Source organism: Bos indicus x Bos taurus, chromosome 5 (assembly GCF_003369695.1).
Source record: "Bos indicus x Bos taurus breed Angus x Brahman F1 hybrid chromosome 5, Bos_hybrid_MaternalHap_v2.0, whole genome shotgun sequence".
Taxonomy (NCBI): domain Eukaryota; kingdom Metazoa; phylum Chordata; class Mammalia; order Artiodactyla; family Bovidae; genus Bos; species Bos indicus x Bos taurus.
Window position 1 is genome coordinate 114,183,210 of NC_040080.1, and position 13,893 is coordinate 114,197,102.

Here is a 13,893-nt window from a genome sequence, read left to right on the forward strand (position 1 = left end):
GTAAGGAGTTCATGATCTGAGCCACAGTCAGCTCCCAGTCTTGTTTTTGTTGACTGTATAGAGCTTCTCCATCTTTGGCTGCAAAGAATATAATCAATCTGATTTCGGTGTCATATTCAACTCTTTGTGGCCCTGTGGACTGTAGCCTGTCAGGCTCCTGTGTCCATGGAATTCTCCAGGCAAGAATACTGGAATGGGTTGCCATTACCTGCTCCAGGGGATATTCCCGACCCAGGGATCGAACCCACGTCTCTTGCATCTCCTGCATTGGCAGGTGGGTTCTTTACCAGTAGCGCCATCTGGGAAGAGAGGATCTGAGACACCCTTTGTGTCTTAAAATGGTCTTTGGTGTGACTGAAAACCAGTGACCTTTTGGTCTCTTTGAAGTTTTAACAAAAGGTTGCAGAGTTACTTCCTGGGTATCTTTCTCTAGAGCAGGATTTCCTGACAACGTTCAGAAGCCACTTCCTAGGATTAATATTTTTTAACCACCTGGGGTAGATGAAGATTTTCAGAATCATCAAGTCCTGATCCTTTTTTATTTAATAATATTTCTGCTACATTCTCTCTTTCTGACATTTTGCATTTTGCTGTATGCACCAAAAACAGTGTCGCGTCTAGGACTTTGCTTTGAAATCACCTTAACTATATATAACAAAATTCACCACTTACAAGTTTCGCTTTCAACATAACTGCAGGAGAAAGTCTCACTAAGTGTTCTGTCGCTACAGTGCAAGCGTTCTCCTTCCTCTGGTTTCCAATCCCAGGCTCCTCACTTGCCTCGGAGATCTTCACAGTACCCTCAGTGTCCCTATTTCTCCTGATAGTCACGGTGACCCCAGTCATGGTGATTAAATTTCTCTATCATGCTCTTCAACATCCTTCCGGTTTCCACTCATCACTTAGTTGCAAAACCACAGACACATTTTTAGGTGTTTGTTACATTAGCATCCCACTACTAGGTACTAAAATCTGTATTCGCTTTCTGTTTCTATGTAACGAACCCCATAAACTTATCAGTTTAAAACAACACATATCATCTCTTGTTTCTGTGGGTCAAGAGTTCAGGCACAGCTTGCTTGGAGTCTCCACTTTGGGGTCTCACGTTGAACATTTGATTAGGTTGTGTTTCCATGTGGAAGCCCAAGTGAAGAAGAACCCATTTCCACACTCTAGGTTGTTGGCAGAATTCATTTCCTTGCCGTTGCTGGACTGTGCGTTTCAGAGGTTTTGCTGGCTGTCAGCCGGAGGCTGTCAACCACTTACAGAGGCCACCTGGGTTCCTTGCCATGCGGTTCTCTCCATACGCAGTTCAAAACATAGCAACTTGTGTCTTCAAAGTGGCAGCAATGTGAGAAAGAGCAATTCTGCCCATGAGATCAATTCTTTCCTAATGTAACACAATAATGGGAGTGATGTATCCCATCGCATCTGTCACGTAATGTAATTGTGGGAGGAAGAAGGCAATGGCACCCCACTTCAGTACTCTTGCCTGGAAAATCCCATGGATGGAGGAGCCTGGTAGGCTGCAGTCCATGGGGTCGCTAAGAGTCAGACACGACTGAGCGACTTCACTTTCACTTTTTACTTTCATGCATTGGAGAAGGAAATGGCAACCCACTCTAGTGTTCTTGCCTGGAGAATCCCAGGGATGGGGGAGTCTGGTGGGCTGCCGTCTATGGGTCGTACAGAGTCGGACACGACTGAAGTGAAGTGACTTAATACCCTATAACCAAACAGGGAGATCAAACCAGTCAATCTTAAAGGAAATCAAACCTGAGTACTCTTTGGAAGAACTGTGCTGAAGCTGAAGTTCCAGTACTTTGGCCACTTGATGTGAAGAGCTGACTCATTGGAAAAGCCCTGATGCTGGGAAAGATTTAAGGCAGAAGGAGAAGAGGGTGAAAGGGGATGAGATGGCTGGGTGACATCACCAATTCAGTGGACATGAACTTGGGCAAACTCCAGGAGATGGTGAGGGACAGGGAAGCCTGGTTTGCTGCAGTCCATGGGGTCACAAATGAATTGGTCAGGACTTGGTGACTGAACAATGACAAAAATTGGCTGGAAGCAATTCACAGGCTCCACCTACATACAGGGATAGGAGCTTAAAGAAGGGCACTAATACCAGAAGGCAGGGATCAATAGACCTTAGGGTCTCTCTGCCACACTGGACAGTGCAAGCTGGAAACTAGTAGATAAATGCTGCCCTCCCCTTCACTCAGGCAGACAGTTCTACATGAATTCTAGAGTACTATTTGGAGATCTAGAAAACTGAACCCTGATTGCCTGCAGAAATGTCTCGATTGGTCATCTAGTTTTGAACTGGTTTTCCCTCCTTCCATGATTTAGTTTTCCAGTTTTTTCACTCTTATTCATTGAGGTCTCTGCCCAAAATCAACTACCTGCACATAAGTTATAGTCATAGACTCTAATTCTTGGAAGGAAGCCAGGTTAAGGAAGAAGGAATGAATAAACTTATATAGGTAAAAATAAATGAAATGAAGTTGCTCAGTCATATCCGACTCTGCGACCCCATGGACTGTAGCCTACCAGGCTCCTCTGTCCATGGGATTTTCCAGGCAACAGTACTGGAGTGAATTGCCATTTCCTTCTCCAGTGGATCTTTCCAACCCAGGGATCAAACCTGGGTCTCCCACATTGTAGACAGATGCTTTACCATCTGAGCCACCGGGTAGTACATTGCAAAATAGGAAGAACTGTAAGCAGGAGACACGTCCCTCCACCCCATATAATTTCTCCAGACTATCTTTAATAAAGCAATGCTAAGACTTCATGACACTGTTTCATGAAGTTGGCTTAAAGTTCAACATTCAGAAAACTAAAATCATGGCATCTGGTCCCATCACTTCATGGGAGATAGATGGGGAAACAGTGTCAGACTTTATTTTGGGGGGCTCCAAAATCACTGCAGACAGTGATCGCAGCCATGAAATTAAAAAGACACTCCTTGGAAGGAAAGTTATGACCAACCTAGACAGCATATTGAAAAGCAGAGACATTATTTTGCCAACAAAGGTCTGTCTAGTCAAGGCTATGGTTTTTTCAGTGGTCATGTAATGGATGTGAGAGTTGGACTGTGAAGAAAGCTGAGCTTGGAAGAATTGATGCTATTGAACTGTGGTGTTAGAGAAGACTCTTGAGACTCCCTTGGACTGCAAGGAGATCCAACCAGTCCCTCCTAAAGGAGATCAGTCCTGGGTGTTCATTGGAAGGACTGATGCTGAAGCTGAAACTCCAGTACTTTGGCCACCTCATGCAACGAATTGACTCATTGGAAAAGACTCTGATGCTGGGAGGGATTGGGGGCAGGAGGAGAAGGGGACAACAGAGGATGAGGTGGCTGAATGGCATCACCAACTCAATGGACATGAGTTTGAGTGAACTCCAGGAGTTGGTGATGGACAGTGAGGCCTGGTGTGCTGTGATTCATGGGGTTGCAAAGAGTCAGACACAACTGAGTGACTGAACTGAACTGAAGACTTCATGAAAGAAAGTATGGGACGGGCTTCCCTGGTGGCTCAGTGGTAAAGAATCCACCTGCCAATGCAGCAGACACAGGTTCAATCCCTGGTCCGAGATCCCACATACCTCAGAGCAACTAAGTCCATGCACCACGACTACACTGAGCCTGTGCTCTAGAGCCTGGGAGCCACAACTACGGAGCCCACATGCTGCCCTAGAGCCTGTCAGGCTCCCCAACCAGAGGAGCCCCTGCAATGACAAGCCTGCACACTGCAGCTAGAGGGGAGCCCCCACTCAGCAATGAAGATCCAGCACAGCCAAAAATAAATACATTTTTAAAATGGAAAAAAAAAAAAAGAAACCATGGAAGAGTTTTGTAAGATACTTCCTCCATAAAGCCAGAACTTACCCTGGGCTGGGCTAGCAAGTAGAACTATAGTTTCTGTTGTAGAGAGAGAGAGCTTTATCAAGTAAGCCTGGTAAAGTGTAATGGCTCAAGAAGAATGAGAGAAGTATTTAAAAATAGAGAAGAAAGCTATTAAAGAACATTTGTCACCAAAAAATAACTTATTTTCTTCAGTTATCTCTGTTTTCAGCGCCTGTCATCTGACACGACAACCATTCACTCTACTCCGGCCAAGTCATTTGTCAAATCAGTGATCGTCAGGTCCTATGTTTGGGGATAGAATAATGGTAACAGAAGGACACATGACACTCGGGGAAAGAGTTATGAGGAAGAAAAGCCAGTGCGGTGCTCATCCAAAGGACCTGAGTCAGAGTCATACGGACACCATGTGTAGCACAGTGAATTATCGTAATCTTCACATAAAACTTCTAAAATTGTTGCCTTAAGATTGCCCTGTCTGCATGGTCAGAGTTCTCATTTCCTTTTCCTAAAATGTGAGTTAGGACTCTGAAATGTCTAAAGGTAGGTGACTGTCTTTAGTTGGTTGAGTATATTGTATGAACAGGCCCGGTACTGAGCTAACTGCTGTGCATGCAATTTCACAACATCTTTTTGAGGACAGATGGTATTATTATGCCTTCCTCTAAATGTGGGGAAACTGTGAACGTCAGGATATTGAGTAATTTGCCCAAGGTCATAACAGCTAGTGAATGACAGAGCTGAGACCCAAGCTCATGTCTGCTTGCTCTGAAGTTAAGGGCCCTAGCCCCTGTATCACACTTCTCTCTAAGGGTTCAAACAGGAAGTCTCAAGTTTAAAAGAATTTAAGTGTTTACACATTTCCCTTCAGTCACTTAAACGATTGAGCCTAACATTTCTGTTTTCCTCGGAAACAATGCAGTCATTAGACTATAGTGACGGAAAACACATCAGTCCTTGAGGACAGGAGAAGGATGGGAGGGGCGGAAGGAAGGAGGAAGGAAAGAGGCGTGAAAACACTTTGGGGAGCAACAGATATGCCCTCTATCGTGATCAAGATGATGCTGTCATGGCTGTACACATAGGTCAAAACTTACCGAATTATACTTTAAATATATGTTGTTTACGACATGTCAGTTATACTTCAAATTGCAGATGAAGAAGTAAGAATCAAGAAATTAAAGTATCTTGTCTAAGATTAGCCAGAGAGACAGTAGCAGAGATAGAATAAAAACACAGCTTGTAAGATTCTGAAACAAGTGCTTTTTAATCCCTCTCAATTTGATGTTATTCCCATTTGGTTCCAAAAAGGATTTAAAGAGACATGAAATATGACATGAAAGAAAGAAGAGGATCATGCTTAAGAGAACTAAGGGTTAACTTATCTCAATTGAGCACTGGAAACCTGTGGTGAATTCATTAGATGAAAAGTTCAATGTATCTCTTTAGAAGTTTGTCATCATATGCAATTTACTGAGAAATACATATTTTTAGGAAATCTAAAATTTGTGTGACCAGCAGGGGGCAACTAAATTCTTCAGAAACAATATCTTGTACAGAGAACAAATTATAATTGTAGACTGTTAGCATCTCAGCAATGTAGAAGTGAATTTATTCTAAAGTGATAGTTAACACCTAGCCACACATTCTCACAACACTGAATTTGTGAAGATAATTAGAACATTCCCCTAAGAAGACAGACTATAAAACCACATTCTAAGGCCTATATGTGGCAGATTGTTTTGGCTGTTTTTTCAGTCTGGTAAGATTTTTGCAAAAATCTGTGTATTTTATAATAGAGGTGGTTTTTTTTTTTTAATTTCTTGTATTACAGAAAATATAGGAAATTCCCTGGTTGTCTAATGGTTAGGACTTGACATTTTCACTACCAGGGTCCAGGTTCAATCCCTAGTCAGGGAACTAAGATCCCAAAAGCCATGCAGCATGGCCAAAAAAAGAAAAAGAAAAGGTAACATATAAAAAAAGAAAATATAATAAATATTGACTTATTTCTGTATGTTATTCTAGGATTCTGCTTTTTTATCTGAAATCAAAATAGAGCTTGCATAGGATCTTGTTTTATATATATATATATATATATATATACAGAGAGAGAGATTTATTTTAAGGAATTGGTTCAAGCAATTGTGAAGACTCAGAGAGAAATTGCAGTTCAAATCTAAAAGTAGTCTACTGGCAGAATTCCTTGTCACTTGGAGGAGGTTGGTTTTTGCTCTATTAAGGCTCTCAACTGATCAAATGAGGCCCACCCACATTATGGAGGGAAATCTGCTTTCCTTAAAGCCCACCAGTTTAAATGTGAATCTCATTCAGAAATATCTTCACAGAAACATCCAGAGTTAAGTTTGATAAAATATCTGGGCACTGTGGCCCAGTCAAGTTGACATATAAAATTAACCATCACAGTTGTTCTATTTGTTTATACCTATAGGAATAGATCTATATGGTCAAATAATCTAAACCTTCTCCATATGGAACTGCAATGCCTGACACAAAGATAGCATTCAGTAAATGCATGCTGATTCGAATTGAACTGCATTTAAGTGAATTGAATGAAATATACTCCAGTGCTGGCTAGGTTCTGCCAGGCTTCCTGTGTGATATCGGGAGGTTATATAGGATAGAGTTTAGGCACAAGCTCTAGAATCAGAGTATCCTCTATTAATACCATCAATGCTATTAAACCTATTAATAATAGCTCTTAATGGGCTCTCCTTGTAGCTCAGTTGGTAAAGAAATCTGCCTGCAATGCAGGAGACCAGGGTTCGATTCCTGGGTCGGGAAGATCCCTTGGAGAAGGAAATGGAAACCCACTCCAGTATTCTTGCCTGGAGAATCCCACAGACAGAAGGGTTGCAAGACTACAACCCCAGACTACAGGCCATGGGGTTGCAAGAGTTGGACCCGACTTAGTGACTAAACCACCACCACCATTAATGGTATTCATTGCTAGTGTTAGTTAGTATTCCGTTCTCTTTCCCTCTGGGTACTCAGTGGATTGACTGTGTATCCTACAATTGGATGGGGCCATGTGACTCAGTCTGGCCAATGAAATATTGTGGAACTGATGTGTGTCTATTTTAGAATGAGGGCATGAAAGGCCTGTATGAAAGCCCCAGTCTTTCTTCCCCTACTGGGGCAATCACAGAAGGAGATTCATGTTAAGATGGTGATCCCACAAGGTTGAAAGAGCCTGAATTATTATGTCACCATGTGGAGAACAGTTGTCTGCAGCCAAAGCCAATTTTTTGGAACAAGAAATAAATCTGTGTTCAGTTAAACCACTGACTTGTTTTTCAACTGAAGTGTAACCTAGACTATTCTGTTCTGTCTCACAGATTTGTTTTGATGATTCAATTGGATATTTTATGGGAATCTCTTGATTGATAAGTAATTAGCACCCAAATGTTATGATTGTTATGTTGAGTGAATCACATTGTCTTTGAATAAAAAACATTGCTTGGCTGGTGATCATTATCACAATTCAAAACTCAGAACAGTCAGAGTACCAGGGAACTTGTGTTTAAAGTATTCTAACTCTTTAAACTTCCACTTAGAACATTGCTTAACACACAGTAGGAATTCACGAATAAAGAACAAATTCCTATTTTACTGATCCTCTGATAATTGCTATTGTTCTTTCCTGGGATCCTTTATTCCCTTATTGTCAGGCTGGTAAGATTTTATTTTCCAAGACCAAAGTTCTTATTAAACAGCCATTTTTGGATAGACTTGTCCTGTCAATAATGGGGATTAGGCAGTGATAGGTGCTTACATGTCTTAACTTTCTTCTGAATTCAGAACCAGTTGATAGGGAGCCAGAGAGAGGGAAAAACAAAACAAAACAAAAGAATACACCTTCTACTGATAAAGCTGCTTGGACAATATGAGTTCAGTGTACAGTCATGACCAAGATTTTCCATACTCCTCCTTAAGTCCAAATGGGAGATGACATACCAACGGAAATTTTCAGTTTGCAGGACAGATTAACAGGCAGAGTCACCACTTCACACTCAGTGTGGTCAACAGTGGAAAGAAGAAAGTGTAGGCCTCAGAAAGTGTTAATCACTCAGTCATGTCTGATTCTTTGAGATCCCATGTAGCCCACTAGGCTCCTCTGTCCATGAAATTCTCCAGGCAAGAATCCTGGAGTGTGTTACCAATTCCTTCTCAGGGGGTCCTCCTGACCCAGGGATCAAACCCAGGTCTCTGGCATTGCAGGCAGATTCTTTACCATCTGAGACACCAGACCTCCATCTAGAAAGTAAGCATGGGCTTGATTCACACGAGTTTGAGAATGAGAAGCTGATCCAAACATAATCTGTTGTGGAAAGGTAGATTTGAAAAATATGGCAAGAATGCAGTGGATTTTATTTTCATCTCCCCAAATCACTAATTAAATAAAATGCTCTTTCAACTTACATACAGAAGGTGGCAGAAATAAAAATGGAAGTTACTCTTCACTAAAGTTCAAAAAGAACCGTATTACTATTTTAAGAGCCAGGTAAGGGAGCACCTAAACAAATGAAACAAACATTAACAAATCTAAAGGGAGAAATAGAATTTCTGCCCAAAGGCAAACAAGAGACAAAGAAGTTGTTAATTAGTGATGACTGCTAAGGTGAAATGTCTGTGCTGGCCTGGTGCTAATGTCGCCCTTCTGAGCCACAGGTAAGAGGCACAGGCTGAGGAAATCCGCAGGCAAGGAGAGGCTCTGAAGAAATAACCAGCTGGGCTGGTGCCCTGGCAACCTCCCAAGCTGGAAAGCACAGACTTGTGTTGATGATTGTCCAAAAGCTGTATGTGGGCCCAATAGGAAATAGTGATTTTTTTTTTTAAATAAGCTTTTGTCATTATAAAGGTAGTACCTGCAAAGTAGAATGTTGGATCTATTGGGCTGTCTAAAAAGTTCCTTCATTTTTTTTAATTAAAAATAATGTAAATTTAAATTTTTATTTAAAAATAAAAGACACATTTGTCACTTTTACCAGGAACTTTATTGAACAGCATATTCACGGTTTTGTTTCACTGTGCTGTGCTGTGCCTAGTTGCTCAGTCATGTCTGACTCTTTGAGACCCCATGGATTGTAGCCCACCAGGCTCCTCTGTCCATGGGCACTCTCCAGGCATGAATACTGGAGTGGGTTGCCATCCCCTCCTCCAGGGGATCTTCCCAACCCAGGGATCAAACCCAGGTCTCCTGCATTGCAGACAGATTCTTTACCATCTGAGCCACCAGGGAAGCCCAAGAATACTGCAGTGGGTAGCCTATCCCTTCTCCAGGAGATCCTCCTAACCCAGGGATTGAGCTGGGGTCTTCTGCGTTGCAGGTGGATTCTTTACCAGTTGAGCTAACAGGGAAGCCCTTTGTCCCACTGCCTTCTGCCATTTTTCAGGCAACTTCAACTTTCATCTTCCCAAAACTGTTTATCTTTTCAAGCAAAGAACTGTTCCAGGTGCCTTTGACAATCTTCCAGGGAATTGAAATTTTTTCCATTAAGAGAATTTTATAAAGAAATAAATGGACATCTGAAGGTGCAATGTCTGGTGCACACAGCCAATGAATCAGAACTTCCCAGTCAAGCTATAACGGTTTTTGCCTGGTCATCAAAGAAACATGTCATCTTGAGCTATCCTGAAGGAAAATCATGCATTCCCTTTTGACTAATTCCAGATGCTTCCTGCTAAGTGCTGCTTTCTGTGGTTCTAATTGGGAGCAGTACTTGTTGGAAGTAATCATTTGATTTTCCAGAAGGAGCTTATAACAGAGCTCCAGTCCCACCATATATACAACATCCCCTTTTCCAGATGAAGACTGGACTTCAGTGTGCTTGGTGGTGGTTCATTTTGCTTGCCCCAGGATTGCTTCCATTCCACATTACTGTACAGTATTTACTCACTTTCATTGCTCATCACAATTTGTTTTGAAAACAGAACATTTTTGTTACATTTAAGTAGAGAATAGCACGCAGAAATAGTCAAGAAAGTTTTTTTCACTTGACCTATGTGGAACCCAAACATCAAAGTGATGAACACAATCAAACTAGTGCAAATGATTTTCAGCACTTGATTTGGATATTTTGAGCATGTCAGCTCTCTCTCATGTGGTGTAATGCTGATTGTTCTCAATTAATGTCTTGATTTGACAACTATTAACTTCAACTGGTCTACCTGACTATGGAGCATCATCCAGTGAGAAGACTCCAGCATGAAACTTTACTAACCACTTTTAAAAAATATTTTGTTTGCTTATTTATGGCTCTGCTGGGTCCTTTCTCTAGGTGCACCAAGTAGGGGCCACTCTCTAGTTGTGGTGTGCAGGCTTCTCTCTTGTGGAACACAGGCTCCAGGGCGCGCAGTCTTCAGTAGTTGTGGCTCCCGAGCTGCAGGACACAGCCTCAGTAACAGTGGCACACAGGCTCAATTGTTGTACAGCATGTGGGATCCTCCCAGATCAGGGATCGAACCCGCGTCTCCTGCATTAGTAGGCAGACTCTTTACCACCAAGCCATCACAGAAGCCCTGCAAATCACTTGTGAGACATTCAATCAGTCATAGTACCATCTGCATACCTCACACAAATCTTTTTTTGTGTTTTACCTTTCTTGAAATAATAAAGCATCAGTTCAGTTCAGTCACTCAGTCGTGTCTGACTCTTTACGACCCCATGAATCACAGCACGCCAGGCCTCCCTGTCCATCACCAACTCCCGGAGTTCACTCAAACTCATGTCCATCGAGTCGGTGATGCCATCCAGCCATCTTCTGCCGTCCCCTTGTTCTCCTGCCCCCAATCTCTCCCAGCATCAGGGTCTTTTCCAATGAGTCAATTCGTCACATGAGTTGGCCGAAGTATTGGAGTTTCAGCTTTAGCATCAGTTCTTCCAATGAACACCCAGGACTGATCTCCTTTAGGATGGACTGGTTGGATCTCCTTGCAGTCCAAGGGACTCCCAAGAGTCTTCTCCAACACCACAGTTCAAAAGCATCAATTCTTTGGCACTCAGCTTTCTTTATAGTCCAACTCTCACATCCATACACGCCCACAGGAAAAACCATAGCCTTGACTAGACGGACCTTTGTTGGCAAAGTAATGTCTCTGTTTTTCAATATGCTATCTAGGCTGGTCATAACTTTCCTTCCAAGGAGTAAGCATCTTTTAATTTCATGGCTGCAATCACCATCTACAGCGATTTTGGAGCCCCCAAAAATAAAGTCTGATACTGTTTCCACTGTTTCCCCATGCTGAAAATGTTGCTTTTTTTATTTCATCTTTCATATTAAAACGGCTACACAAAAAGTCATTGAGTTGGACGGCATCACCAATTCAATGGACATGAGTTTGAGCAAGCTCTGGGAGATAGTGAAAGACAGGGAAGCCTGGCATGCTGCAGTCCATGGGGTCACAAAGAGTTGGACACAACTGAGTGAAGAACAATGACAACACTTTTGTGTAGTTTTGTGCTTTTTAGCCACCAATTTTGATGTTTTTTAAAAAATGCCTGCTGATATGACAGCTGTCACAATACAAGCTAACAAAATTGTTTTGAATGAAGTTAAAAACGACTGAGTGCTACTAGAGCCATCTTATGGATAAAAACTAACAAAACTTCTGGCCAACCCAGGAAAATGAAAACAACCATATTCCCTACCCAGATGTTTACCACTGTTAACAGTTTATTGTATATCTTTATTTATCCCTATACATGCATAGACATATTATATAAATATGTATTTTTAATTGAAGTGGTTTTATCATACTTAATGTACAGTTTTGTAACTTAGCCACTTTTTTAAAATTAAAAATCTCCACCTTTCCAGATCAATACATTTTCATCTTATCTAAAACCCCAATTCAGTTTTGCTCATTAGTCCCCAAAATATCCTTACTTTGAAAATAGTAACTGAAAGCAAAGAATTATTATTTATTTTTCCTTTCCTATAGGAACCATATTTCAGGATAACCAAAGTGTTCCAAGTAATGAAGTTTACTGAGGAATGTCAGAATAAGGCAGAAATAATTAAATTAGAATTATTTTACAGTTATTGAAATTATTGGCTCACATGAGGGTTTTAAATGAGTGTTAAAGGATAAGCTTCATGTTTGAAGAGGAAATAGACATCTCTGTAGTATCAAAGTAATGTCATACAAATTGCTTCTTAGTCACAAGTTCATAAAGTAAGGATAAGCCTGCCATATCATTAATTCAGTTATCAGTTTAAGTGTCAATAATTGTCATCAAATATCATGAAAGATACTATATAAAAATATACTACATCATCTACAAGTATTCCAAAATGTAAACCTTGAACCCATCAAGTCTTTACATTTAATATCTTTTAGAGAAGGAGGTCAAAAAGTCAGTTTTACAACTATGAAAAATCATATTCTGGGTTGGTAAGCAAATGGGAAGGCAAAATTAAAAAAAATAAAGAGATGTATGCATTGTGCTTAGGGATACATTTTGTTTTACTATGACTCACTGTACTTAAGAAATGAGTTTGGCAAGAGGTGACTGGTTTAGAGTGTTGACTCCATGTATGGTAAGAGAGCTGGTGGGAAATCTTACTTGAACGGAGAACACAACTCTGAAATTGAGTCAATCACCTGGTTGCTGAAGAGATGTCTTTCATTATTACGTTACATGTGAGATCCTTATATTTGAAATGAGGATTGTCCAGATTCTGAAATAAACCTGCTGCCATGGCCTGAAGTTATGCTTATCTATGTATCATTTGTAATTCTTAGAATTAGGCCAGTTGATGCAAAAGTTTGGTATCAAAGGAAAGTTGGTGGAGTATTTAGTCTCTGTATTATTTTCCATCAATTGAGTTGAGTGAAAATACAGCTAGTAACATTGTATAGATTGTGGTATTTCCAAAAGATTGTAATGGTAAGAGTTTCTTTTTCTTGAGTTCTATGACTCCTATAACAACACTGTAAAATAGGCTTTTAAAATATCCACTTTACAGATGAGGAAAAGAGCTCTGGTGAGGTCACATAGCTTATAAATGACATGGTTAGGATTAGAATAGAGATCTGTCTGATTTTAGAGTTGGAGCTCAACTCCTTTACACTACACTACTTTGGTGAGTCAAATTTATATTAATAAACTTTGTAACATTGATTGAAGTGATTTTTGGGATTTTTTGGGACCTAATAGTCATACTAACTTAAAACAGTTTCTAAATTATCACTAGTAACCTAATGGGATTTCTATGCATGAAATAAAAGTACTTAGTTCTTGTCAAATATTAGCATTAAAGAAATAAAACATTAACAGAATACTTCTGATTTTCTTTTCAGATGTCAGTGCTATTCAAAGCAAAGCCTAAGCTCTTACTTGACATTTTGGGCTACTTTTTATGAATTTGACAGTTGTGCATTTGGAATCTGTTCAAATTCTATTTGTGGCTAAATCATGTGAGTGCCAAGGAGATCAGTACAACTGCTTGTTAGCATCTCTAGAGTAATCTTTATTTGTAGACTGTCTTATATAAATTTAAAGATGTTAACATGCTCAATCAGATCTATTTGCCACAGGTTATATAATGTTAGGCTTTTCACAGTAGTTTAACAGAGGTTTGGAGCAAATAATAGGTAGTGTGAGTTGCTTTTGATTTGAATACTTTTACTCAGAAAAATTATAGACATGATAAAGAGGAAACAATTATTATATTTTGTTAAGGGTAGAAAATAAGTAATAGTTGTAGAGTACATTCCCATTAGCCTCACCTATAGGTAGATAAAAGAAGCTTACATGTTTTTAAAGGTGTTTTTTTTTTTTTTTTTAAAGCAGGGGGCACAGTTATAGTTGAGAATATGTTTAATAAATGAGACATTTTGGGACTTCCCTGGTGGTCCAGTGGCTAAAACTCCATACTCCCAATGTAGGGGACCAGGTTTGATCCCTGGCTGGGTAAGTAGATCCCACATGCTAATTAGATCCCACATGCTAAGAGTAGATCCCACAACTAAAGATTTTACATGCTGCAACAAAG